General features: G+C 50.3%; 5 non-coding genes and 1 pseudogene across 5 annotated transcripts; all 6 read left to right on the forward strand.

Moving 5' to 3' along the window:
- Positions 1-27: 27 nt before the first annotated feature.
- Positions 28-218, forward strand: LOC141158675 (U2 spliceosomal RNA). Its single transcript, XR_012248701.1, has one exon. It is a non-coding gene; the product is annotated as a U2 spliceosomal RNA (small nuclear RNA).
- A 1,117-nt stretch (positions 219-1,335) lies between these two features.
- On the forward strand, positions 1,336-1,526 carry LOC141158677 (U2 spliceosomal RNA). Its single transcript, XR_012248703.1, has one exon. It is a non-coding gene; the product is annotated as a U2 spliceosomal RNA (small nuclear RNA).
- Positions 1,527-2,646: 1,120 nt separating this feature from the next.
- Positions 2,647-2,724, forward strand: LOC141160282 (U2 spliceosomal RNA; annotated as a pseudogene).
- Positions 2,725-8,288: 5,564 nt separating this feature from the next.
- LOC141160122 (U2 spliceosomal RNA) lies at positions 8,289-8,481 on the forward strand. The gene has a single exon (XR_012250098.1). It is a non-coding gene; the product is annotated as a U2 spliceosomal RNA (small nuclear RNA).
- A 1,119-nt stretch (positions 8,482-9,600) lies between these two features.
- On the forward strand, positions 9,601-9,791 carry LOC141160553 (U2 spliceosomal RNA). The gene has a single exon (XR_012250308.1). It is a non-coding gene; the product is annotated as a U2 spliceosomal RNA (small nuclear RNA).
- Positions 9,792-10,912: 1,121 nt separating this feature from the next.
- On the forward strand, positions 10,913-11,103 carry LOC141158678 (U2 spliceosomal RNA). The gene has a single exon (XR_012248704.1). It is a non-coding gene; the product is annotated as a U2 spliceosomal RNA (small nuclear RNA).
- The last annotated feature ends 401 nt before the right edge of the window (positions 11,104-11,504 follow it).

An 11,504-nucleotide genomic window follows, 5' to 3' on the forward strand; every position in this document is an offset into this window, starting at 1 on the left:
CACCGTAGTCGGAAACCAATTCTGGTTATCGCTTCTCGGCCTTTTGGCTAAGATCAAGTGTAGTATCTGTTCTTATCAGTTTAATATCTGATACGTCCCCTATCTGGGGACCATATATTAAATGGATTTTTAGAACAGGGAGATGGAAAAAGAGCTTGCTCTGTCCACTCCACGCATTGACCTGGTATTGCAGTATCTCCAGGACCGGTGCACCCCTTCTTTAATGCAGTTTCTAAAATCAGAAAGAATTGAATTCAATGCTTTTTGTTCATTTGGCTTGTTTGTCGGATTTTGGGATGGACTCTTTGGCTTTGCTTTTCTTCTCCTCATTGGATTTTTCATGTTAAAAGTTGCAGAAGCCAGATGACAAGCTCATTTTGGTTCAACTTCAGCAACTGTGCATTGCATTGCCATGTAATGTAATGCAATGCTATCTATCTAGCTCTCCCTCTATACTTCCTTTTGGATAAACAGACATATTAGGCAAGCATTTTGGAGCTTTCACCTAAATAACTACAGGTGGTGAGATAAGCTGCACAATATAATTGACCTTTCAGTATATTGTTGCACACACACCATCTATTTAGCAAATGCCCTTGTTATCAACAGCAGCCTTTTAAACTCACCTGTGCTAACAGGTATGTGAGCTGGTTACTCTGCTGCGCTTAAAATTTCTTTTTTGGTTTGCTACAATGCCTTTTCTGAAACGTTGTCTCCCTCTGCTGGAACACTGACTTCTTTCATTTAATGCCTGCAGACTATAAAAGAGAAACCAACCCAAAAAGTTTGGTTGATTAGTCTGTGGCATTCTTTTAAACTGTTGCTTATAGCGGTCTCTGTGAGCTTCTCAGTGACATTCAGCCATCCAGGTATCCCGCCTGCAGTAGACGGAATGTGGCAATGGAACGCTGGCTGCGCGTGTCATAATAGGCTCTGAGCCTTTATATACCTGCGCACAGCAGCAGCCACCTTCAGTCTGCTGCTGGACAGCCAGCAGCAGCAGCAGCAGCAGGAGAGGTAATTAATCAGCAACCCTCCTGCTAAGGGTAGACAGCTGCTCGTTCCACCCCCCCCCGCCTTAATTGGTTCTCCTCCCTTCCAACGGTGTTGAGGCGGGTGGGAACAGCCGGGGGTTGAGGGTACTGTGCTAAAAGAGGTGGAGTTATGCAGATCTAAAACGCGTGGATTGCAGCAGCAGCAAGCCGAAAAGTGCAGGCATGTGAGGGATCTAGAGGTTGACAGCATGTCTTCTTAACGGGAGTCCAGGTGGCCATCTCCACAAATGGACTTTTCAGAATCCTTGGGTGGCACCGTAGTCGGAAACCAATTCTGGTTATCGCTTCTCGGCCTTTTGGCTAAGATCAAGTGTAGTATCTGTTCTTATCAGTTTAATATCTGATACGTCCCCTATCTGGGGACCATATATTAAATGGATTTTTAGAACAGGGAGATGGAAAAAGAGCTTGCTCTGTCCACTCCACGCATTGACCTGGTATTGCAGTATCTCCAGGACCGGTGCACCCCTTCTTTAATGCAGTTTCTAAAATCAGAAAGAATTGAATTCAATGCTTTTTGTTCATTTGGCTTGTTTGTCGGATTTTGGGATGGACTCTTTGGCTTTGCTTTTCTTCTCCTCATTGGATTTTTCATGTTAAAAGTTGCAGAAGCCAGATGACAAGCTCATTTTGGTTCAACTTCAGCAACTGTGCATTGCATTGCCATGTAATGTAATGCAATGCTATCTATCTAGCTCTCCCTCTATACTTCCTTTTGGATAAACAGACATATTAGGCAAGCATTTTGGAGCTTTCACCTAAATAACTACAGGTGGTGAGATAAGCTGCACAATATAATTGACCTTTCAGTATATTGTTGCACACACACCATCTATTTAGCAAATGCCCTTGTTATCAACAGCAGCCTTTTAAACTCACCTGAGCTAACAGGTATGTGAGCTGGTTACTCTGCTGCGCTTAAAATTTCTTTTTTGGTTTGCTACAATGCCTTTTCTGAAACGTTGTCTCCCTCTGCTGGAACACTGACTTCTTTCATTTAATGCCTGCAGACTATAAAAGAGAAACCAACCCAAAAAGTTTGGTTGATTAGTCTGTGGCATTCTTTTAAACTGTTGCTTATGGCGGTCTCTGTGAGCTTCTCAGTGACATTCAGCCATCCAGGTATCCCGCCTGCAGTAGACGGAATGTGGCAATGGAACGCTGGCTGCGCGTGTCATAATAGGCTCTGAGCCTTTATATACCTGCGCACAGCAGCAGCCACCTTCAGTCTGCTGCTGGACAGCCAGCAGCAGCAGCAGCAGCAGCAGGAGAGGTAATTAATCAGCAACCCTCCTGCTAAGGGTAGACAGCTGCTCGTTCCACCCCCCCCCGCCTTAATTGGTTCTCCTCCCTTCCAACGGTGTTGAGGCGGGTGGGAACAGCCGGGGGTTGAGGGTACTGTGCTAAAAGAGGTGGAGTTATGCAGATCTAAAACGCGTGGATTGCAGCAGCAGCAAGCCGAAAAGTGCAGGCATGTGAGGGATCTAGAGGTTGACAGCATGTCTTCTTAACGGGAGTCCAGGTGGCCATCTCCACAAATGGACTTTTCAGAATCCTTGGGTGGCACCGTAGTCGGAAACCAATTCTGGTTATCGCTTCTCGGCCTTTTGGCTAAGATCAAGTGTAGTATCTGTTCTTTTAAGAACACAAGAGCTACGATCTACACTTGACGAGAGCGATCGAACTCGGAAGGAGAAGAGCTTCGGAGCCCAGCTGACATCGCAGAAGGAAGGCGGATATCGGTGGGAGGAAGAAGCTCTAAAGAATCCAGAAGAAGACGAAGACTCGGAGAAGAATCGGACTGTCCTGTGGAATCTTCGAGGAAGAAAATCATCGAGACAAAGACCTTTCGGGGAATTTGTCCAAAACACGACGGGAGAAGAATCTGCATAGCTCCACCCATTCCAGGAAGAGTTCCAGATCCAGCTCCAAGAAGTAACTGCAGGAGGAAAGCCATGGCAAGCGCTGCGAGGAAGGCCGAAAAGAAGAGTCTGGAGCAGGGGACAGCCAGGAGGGCCCAGCCAGGAGCCGATTCTGACCCCAAGGACTCTGCCTCCACGGCTGGCCAGCAGAAGGGACCCCAGAAGCCCCGCCACGAAGCTCCAGCCCTGGAGCCATGGATGCGGCAGACGGTGGCCCTGAAGCTGAAGGAAGTGGATGGGAGGGTGCCGGACATGTCCTCGGACGTGTTCTGCCAGAAGATGCTGCTGGATCGAGGCTTCTCCAGGTCGGACACCCTCAGCATCCAGACCTTCTTGACGGGGATCTTCTTCGTCACCTTCGCCACTGTGAACACCTGCAGGAGGTTCTGGGAAATGGTAAGCGCAAAAGGACCGGATAATTCTTTCTCTGCCTTTACAGGTAGCTGCCCTATCCAGAGGGACGAAAGGAGGATCACGGTCTCCATGTGCAACCCGCACACCCCAGGCCAAGACATCTGTACCTTCCTGAGACGCTTCTGTTTGGTTGTGAAGGAACCCTCTCACATCCTGAATGGACTCGGCTTCTGGACAGGTAAGTGGTCGGTGACCGTTAGACTTCACAGGGACCTGGCGTACTCAGACGGACTTCGGCACCTGCCCCCGACATTCTCCATGGGCAACTCCTACGGCCTCATCTATTACCCGGACATGCCGCGGAACTGCAGGAGATGCGGCAAGAATGGCCACGAGATGAAGGACTGCAAGGAGGATGCCTGCAGGATTTGTCGAGTGACGGGACACAGCTCGAAGGACTGCCCGAAGAAGACGTCCTGCAACCTGTGTGGGCTGGCGGCTCATCTGTACAAGGATTGCCCCAAGCGTGAGAGATCCTGGGCATCGGTGGTTGCGACAACCCCAGCTCCGGAGGACAAGGCCCCGACGACCAGGCCTGTGAAGGTCAAGGACGCGACGACCAAGGCCCCAGCGGCCAAGGCTGAGACGACCAAGGCCAAAGCGGTCAAGGAGTCGGTGGCCAAAGCCCCAGCGACGGTCCCAGCAGCTCCGAAGCAGAAGAAAAAGTCAAAGGAGGGTAAGAGTTCTGTCACCCCTCTCTCGATCCCTCCCCCTGCCACCCCCGTCAAATCCCCCCCCACCCCGGCCACCCCTGCTGAGGATTCCACTTCCTCTTCCTCCTTCCCCTACTCCTCAGCAGGTGTCCTTTCCCCTGCCCCGGCAGCCACTCTCCCTCCCCAGACCATGGTAGCGGTGGAATTAACCTTTCCTCCACCCGCCGCTATCTATTCCGAGGAGGATTTTCCCCTTCTTGTCTCCCCAGTTCCAACCCGGGGAAAGAGGAAGGTGGAGGACAGCCCTGCTACTGAATCCTCCAAAAAGAAGATTCTGGATTTCGTAGGCGAAAAGGAGGATACCCTCCCTCAGCCAGAAGAGATGGAGCACATGGTTGAGACCCTGGTGGCCGAGCCAGAAGAGGAGGAACTGGTGGTCGCCGAGATCGAGGCCGCGCTGCTTGACCAGATGGAGGAAAAGGGCCTGCTGGTGATCCCGTCACCAGCAGTCAACACCGACGAGGGACTACCCGACCGGAGTGGTAACTAAGGTGTATTGCCTGCGCTAACTTTTTCTTTTTTCCCTACATGATGGCTAATATTAACTTATTTTCCATTAATGTCAGGAGCATCAAGGACAAGTTCAGACGTCAGACTATTTATGCCTTCCTTACTTCCCAGTTGTGTGATGTTTATATGTTGCAGGAATGTTCCCTTCCCTCCTCTAGGTCCTTCAAACATCTGGCCAGGGAGTGGTCCCACGGTCCATCCTACTGGTCCGGTGGGGGTGACTGCAAGTCTGCGGGGGTCGCAATTCTGATCAGGGGGGGCGCATTCACGCTTGAGTCCGTCCAGGAGCTCATCTGCGGCAGGGCTCTTGTTGTAGATGGCAACTGGGCAGGAGAACCTGTCAGGTTCATCAACGTGTATGCGTCCCCACTGAAGAATGAGCGTTTGGAGCTTTTCCAGACCCTGCGGCTTCAGCTTGCCACCACCAGGACCTTAGTGATGGCCGGGGATTTCAACTGCCCCATCGAGGAGGATGGTCGTAGTTCTGGCACATCTGCCAAGTTGGACATCACGTCCAAGCTGCTCATCGAGATGGTAACCGAGGCCTCTCTTCAGGACGTGGTGGGCTCCATGGGGAGAGGCTCCACGAACTATTCGTGGAGCCGACCCGATGGCTCACTCCGCTCCAGGATTGACTTTGTGTTCACCTCTCGGGCAGTCAGGCAGAGTAGGCACTCGATGGTCCCCTGCTTCTTCTCCGACCACAGAGCCATTCACTTACAAGGTGTCCTCGGCGACGGTGTTCCGTCCGGCCCCGGCTCCTGGAAGCTGAATTGTGCTCTGCTGGCTCAGGATGAAGTCGTGGAGGAGCTGAGAGCAGCCTACGCAATGTGGCAGTCCTACAAGGGTAGCTTCCAAACAGTCTCTGATTGGTGGGAATATGTTAAACTTGAGTTTCGCTGTTTCTTTCAGGCCAAGGGTCGACAACAGGCGTGTGAGAAGAGGAGGGACTTCAGAGGGCTGCAGCGCGAGCTGCGGTCGCTGCAGGACCTTCTTCACTGCGGCTGGGACGTGAGGGAGGAGCTGGAGGAGACCAAGAAGAGCCTGAAAAGGCACTTTGAGGAGGAGTCCAAGCGAATCGTCTTCCGTTCCAAAGTGGAGAATCTGGAGAAGGGTGAGAAATGTAACTCATTCTTTTTCAGGAAACTTCATGCCGGTCACACGCCCCTGAACGAGCTGCGAGACGAGAGCGGAAACATGCGACGTGGGAAGGAGGACGTGATGAGGGTCGTCAGCGACTTCTACAGCGAACTCTACTCCCACAAGACTACCGACCCCGACGCTGCTGATAAGTTCCTGTCAGGTATCACTAACCATCTTGATCCTGCAGGCACGGCAGCCTTGGACAAACCTCTGATGGTGGGCGAATTGCTCTCTGCCGCTAAATCCTTTAGGACCGGCAGGACCCCGGGCAGTGATGGTCTTCCAGCGGAGCTCTATGTAGCGCTGGGAGACCTCATCTGTCCGGACCTGTTGGACCTGTACGAGGAGATGGTGGTGGAGGGTAGAATGCCTCCATCTTTGAGGGAAGGAATGGTCACGATCCTGTACAAGCGGAAGGGAGAGAGGTGCGACCTGAGGAATTGGCGTCCCATCACTCTGCTCAACGTGGACTACAAGATCCTGGCCAAGACGATGGCGACACGACTTAAGACGGTCATCGGACGGATCATCCACCCGGACCAGACCTGCGGCATCCCTGGACGTCGCATCGCAGACAGCCTCGCTCTCGTGCGGGACACGGTCGAGTACATCAAGGTCCGCCGCGCACACGCGGCCCTGGTCTCCTTGGATCAGGAGAAGGCCTTCGACCGGGTTTCCCACGAGTTCATGGGCCGAGCTCTGCACCGGTTAGGTTTGGGTAACATGTTTTGTTCGTATGTCCGTCTGATGTATTTTGATATCCACAGCTCGGTGTTGGTGAACGGCTGGAAGACTGACCCCTTCCCTGTCCTCTCTGGGGTCAGACAAGGCTGCCCTCTATCACCTCTTCTTTTTGTTTGTGTTATAGAAATCTTCGCAGAGGCTATCCGGCAGAATGGAGAGATCAGAGGGATCACCGCACCGGGTCCGGGACGACACGAGGTCAAGTGCTCGCTCTACATGGACGACGTCACCGTCTTCTGCGCTGATCGTGGTTCAGTCGACGCCCTCGTCCAGACGTGTGAGAGGTTCGGCCGGGCTTCAGGGGCCAAAGTCAACTGTAGGAAGTCGGAAGCCATGCTCTTCGGGGATTGGCAGCCGGCCTCCTCCGCCCCCTTCCCCTTCAACATTCAACCGGATTTCCTCAAGGTGCTGGGAGTCTGGTTCGGGAAGGAAGGAGCGGCCCTCAAGTCCTGGCAAGAACGCTTGGCCAAGGTGAAGCAACGGATCGGACTCTGGAGCCTCAGACACCTCACTTGTGAGGGTAAGGCACTCGTCCTGCGTAATGAGGTCCTGCCCGACTTGCAGTACACGGCGCAGGCCTGGCCCCCACACGTCACTGTGTGCAGGGCCATTACCAGGACAGTGTTTCACTTTGTCTGGGGATCCAAGATGGACAGAGTCAGGCGGGCCGTCATGTACAAGGAGCCTCGCAAGGGTGGGAAGGGCGTTCCAGATATCCCCACCCTCCTGCGATCCTCTTTTGTGTGTGATTGTGTCCGCCGGACTTTGCAAGTCAAGAATGGCTCCGCAGGCAGGTCCATGTCTCGCTTCTTCCTGCTTCCTCTTTGGAGGCGACTCGGCTGGGACAAGTGGGACAGCTCCTTCCCCTACAACTGGACGACGCCATGGTTCTACGGAGACGTCGTTCGATTTGTGGGGGAACATCAACTGGAGGGACTCAAGCCCGACTTGTGGAAGCCCAAAACTATCCACATGCTCATCAGAGCCAAGGATGACGTGGAGAACATCACAGGACTTCACCAGGACACGCTGGAGACTGTGTGGACAAATGTGTCGTCTGACAGGCTGACGAACGGGCACAAGGAATTGTCGTGGATGGCGATTCAGGGCGGACTGCCCGTCCGGTCATTCATGCATGCCCGGAACCTGTGCAAGACCCGGTACTGCCCAAGGTGCCCCTTCGTGGCGGAAACATCTTTGCACACTTTTTGGGACTGCGGATTTGCACAGCGCCTGTTGACTGCCCTTGAGGACGACCTGAGGAACTCTGTCCCCAGGGCGAGCCTATCGCACCATTCTGTGCTTTACGGACTCTTCCCTGGGGTTCATACCGTCGGAGCCATCCAGGAGGCTTGGCGCCTTATGAACTGCTTCAAGGATGCCGTTTGGGTCGCCAGGAACCGGCTCATCTTGAGGAGGGAGAGGATGTCCATCCAGGACTGCCGCAGGCTGATCCACAGCCGGCTCAGAGACTATTCCATCGTGGACGGTCCGGAGGACGAGGATGAGGACTAAACCCCTCCTCCCCCTCTCCCCTTATGTGTCTTGTCTTTCAATAAAGCTTTGGGCCTGTGATTTTCCCCTCCCCATCCCCTTTTTCCCAATCCCCATCCCTTATCACGATTCGTCGTACTGTATTGATTGACATGCTTTTTCTTTCAGATTGAGTGTTTTGTGTAGCATAGGGGTGTGATGTGTCTAGTTAGTGCGTCGTATCCTCATGCTATGTAAATATGATGTAGAATTCTGTGTGTACTGGGCTGCGGCACTGTACACTGTCTGTTAACTTATTTTTTGTGCTAATAAAAGATATATTCAATCAAAAAATCTGTTCTTATCAGTTTAATATCTGATACGTCCCCTATCTGGGGACCATATATTAAATGGATTTTTAGAACAGGGAGATGGAAAAAGAGCTTGCTCTGTCCACTCCACGCATTGACCTGGTATTGCAGTATCTCCAGGACCGGTGCACCCCTTCTTTAATGCAGTTTCTAAAATCAGAAAGAATTGAATTCAATGCTTTTTGTTCATTTGGCTTGTTTGTCGGATTTTGGGATGGACTCTTTGGCTTTGCTTTTCTTCTCCTCATTGGATTTTTCATGTTAAAAGTTGCAGAAGCCAGATGACAAGCTCATTTTGGTTCAACTTCAGCAACTGTGCATTGCATTGCCATGTAATGTAATGCAATGCTATCTATCTAGCTCTCCCTCTATACTTCCTTTTGGATAAACAGACATATTAGGCAAGCATTTTGGAGCTTTCACCTAAATAACTACAGGTGGTGAGATAAGCTGCACAATATAATTGACCTTTCAGTATATTGTTGCACACACACCATCTATTTAGCAAATGCCCTTGTTATCAACAGCAGCCTTTTAAACTCACCTGAGCTAACAGGTATGTGAGCTGGTTACTCTGCTGCGCTTAAAATTTCTTTTTTGGTTTGCTACAATGCCTTTTCTGAAACGTTGTCTCCCTCTGCTGGAACACTGACTTCTTTCATTTAATGCCTGCAGACTATAAAAGAGAAACCAACCCAAAAAGTTTGGTTGATTAGTCTGTGGCATTCTTTTAAACTGTTGCTTATGGCGGTCTCTGTGAGCTTCTCAGTGACATTCAGCCATCCAGGTATCCCGCCTGCAGTAGACGGAATGTGGCAATGGAACGCTGGCTGCGCGTGTCATAATAGGCTCTGAGCCTTTATATACCTGCGCACAGCAGCAGCCACCTTCAGTCTGCTGCTGGACAGCCAGCAGCAGCAGCAGCAGCAGGAGAGGTAATTAATCAGCAACCCTCCTGCTAAGGGTAGACAGCTGCTCGTTCCACCCCCCCCCCCGCCTTAATTGGTTCTCCTCCCTTCCAACGGTGTTGAGGCGGGTGGGAACAGCCGGGGGTTGAGGGTACTGTGCTAAAAGAGGTGGAGTTATGCAGATCTAAAACGCGTGGATTGCAGCAGCAGCAAGCCGAAAAGTGCAGGCATGTGAGGGATCTAGAGGTTGACAGCATGTCTTCTTAACGGGAGTCCAGGTGGCAATCTCCACAAATGGACTTTTCAGAATCCTTGGGTGGCACCGTAGTCGGAAACCAATTCTGGTTATCGCTTCTCGGCCTTTTGGCTAAGATCAAGTGTAGTATCTGTTCTTATCAGTTTAATATCTGATACGTCCCCTATCTGGGGACCATATATTAAATGAATTTTTAGAACAGGGAGATGGAAAAAGAGCTTGCTCTGTCCACTCCACGCATTGACCTGGTATTGCAGTATCTCCAGGACCGGTGCACCCCTTCTTTAATGCAGTTTCTAAAATCAGAAAGAATTGAATTCAATGCTTTTTGTTCATTTGGCTTGTTTGTCGGATTTTGGGATGGACTCTTTGGCTTTGCTTTTCTTCTCCTCATTGGATTTTTCATGTTAAAAGTTGCCGAAGCCAGATGACAAGCTCATTTTGGTTCAACTTCAGCAACTGTGCATTGCATTGCCATGTAATGTAATGCAATGCTATCTATCTAGCTCTCCCTCTATACTTCCTTTTGGATAAACAGAAATATTAGGCAAGCATTTTGGAGCTTTCACCTAAATAACTACAGGTGGTGAGATAAGCTGCACAATATAATTGACCTTTCAGTATATTGTTGCACACACACCATCTATTTAGCAAATGCCCTTGTTATCAACAGCAGCCTTTTAAACTCACCTGAGCTAACAGGTATGTGAGCTGGTTACTCTGCTGCGCTTAAAATTTCTTTTTTGGTTTGCTACAATGCCTTTTCTGAAACGTTGTCTCCCTCTGCTGGAACACTGACTTCTTTCATTTAATGCCTGCAGACTATAAAAGAGAAACCAACCCAAAAAGTTTGGTTGATTAGTCTGTGGCATTCTTTTAAACTGTTGCTTATGGCGGTCTCTGTGAGCTTCTCAGTGACATTCAGCCATCCAGGTATCCCGCCTGCAGTAGACGGAATGTGGCAATGGAACGCTGGCTGCGCGTGTCATAATAGGCTCTGAGCCTTTATATACCTGCGCACAGCAGCAGCCACCTTCAGTCTGCTGCTGGACAGCCAGCAGCAGCAGCAGCAGCAGGAGAGGTAATTAATCAGCAACCCTCCTGCTAAGGGTAGACAGCTGCTCGTTCCACCCCCCCCCCCCCGCCTTAATTGGTTCTCCTCCCTTCCAACGGTGTTGAGGCGGGTGGGAACAGCCGGGGGTTGAGGGTACTGTGCTAAAAGAGGTGGAGTTATGCAGATCTAAAACGCGTGGATTGCAGCAGCAGCAAGCCGAAAAGTGCAGGCATGTGAGGGATCTAGAGGTTGACAGCATGTCTTCTTAACGGGAGTCCAGGTGGCCATCTCCACAAATGGACTTTTCAGAATCCTTGGGTGGCACCGTAGTCGGAAACCAATTCTGGTTATCGCTTCTCGGCCTTTTGGCTAAGATCAAGTGTAGTATCTGTTCTTATCAGTTTAATATCTGATACGTCCCCTATCTGGGGACCATATATTAAATGGATTTTTAGAACAGGGAGATGGAAAAAGAGCTTGCTCTGTCCACTCCACGCATTGACCTGGTATTGCAGTATCTCCAGGACCGGTGCACCCCTTCTTTAATGCAGTTTCTAAAATCAGAAAGAATTGAATTCAATGCTTTTTGTTCATTTGGCTTGTTTGTCGGATTTTGGGATGGACTCTTTGGCTTTGCTTTTCTTCTCCTCATTGGATTTTTCATGTTAAAAGTTGCAGAAGCCAGATGACAAGCTCATTTTGGTTCAACTTCAGCAACTGTGCATTGCATTGCCATGTAATGTAATGCAATGCTATCTATCTAGCTCTCCCTCTATACTTCCTTTTGGATAAACAGACATATTAGGCAAGCATTTTGGAGCTTTCACCTAAATAACTACAGGTGGTGAGATAAGCTGCACAATATAATTGACCTTTCAGTATATTGTTGCACACACACCATCTATTTAGCAAATGCCCTTGTTATCAACAGCAGCCTTTTA

The sequence above is a fragment of the Phyllobates terribilis genome, unplaced genomic scaffold, assembly GCF_046119375.1.
Source record: "Phyllobates terribilis strain yellow unplaced genomic scaffold, ASM4611937v1 Scaffold_8__6_contigs__length_399053987, whole genome shotgun sequence".
Taxonomy (NCBI): Eukaryota; Metazoa; Chordata; class Amphibia; order Anura; family Dendrobatidae; genus Phyllobates; species Phyllobates terribilis.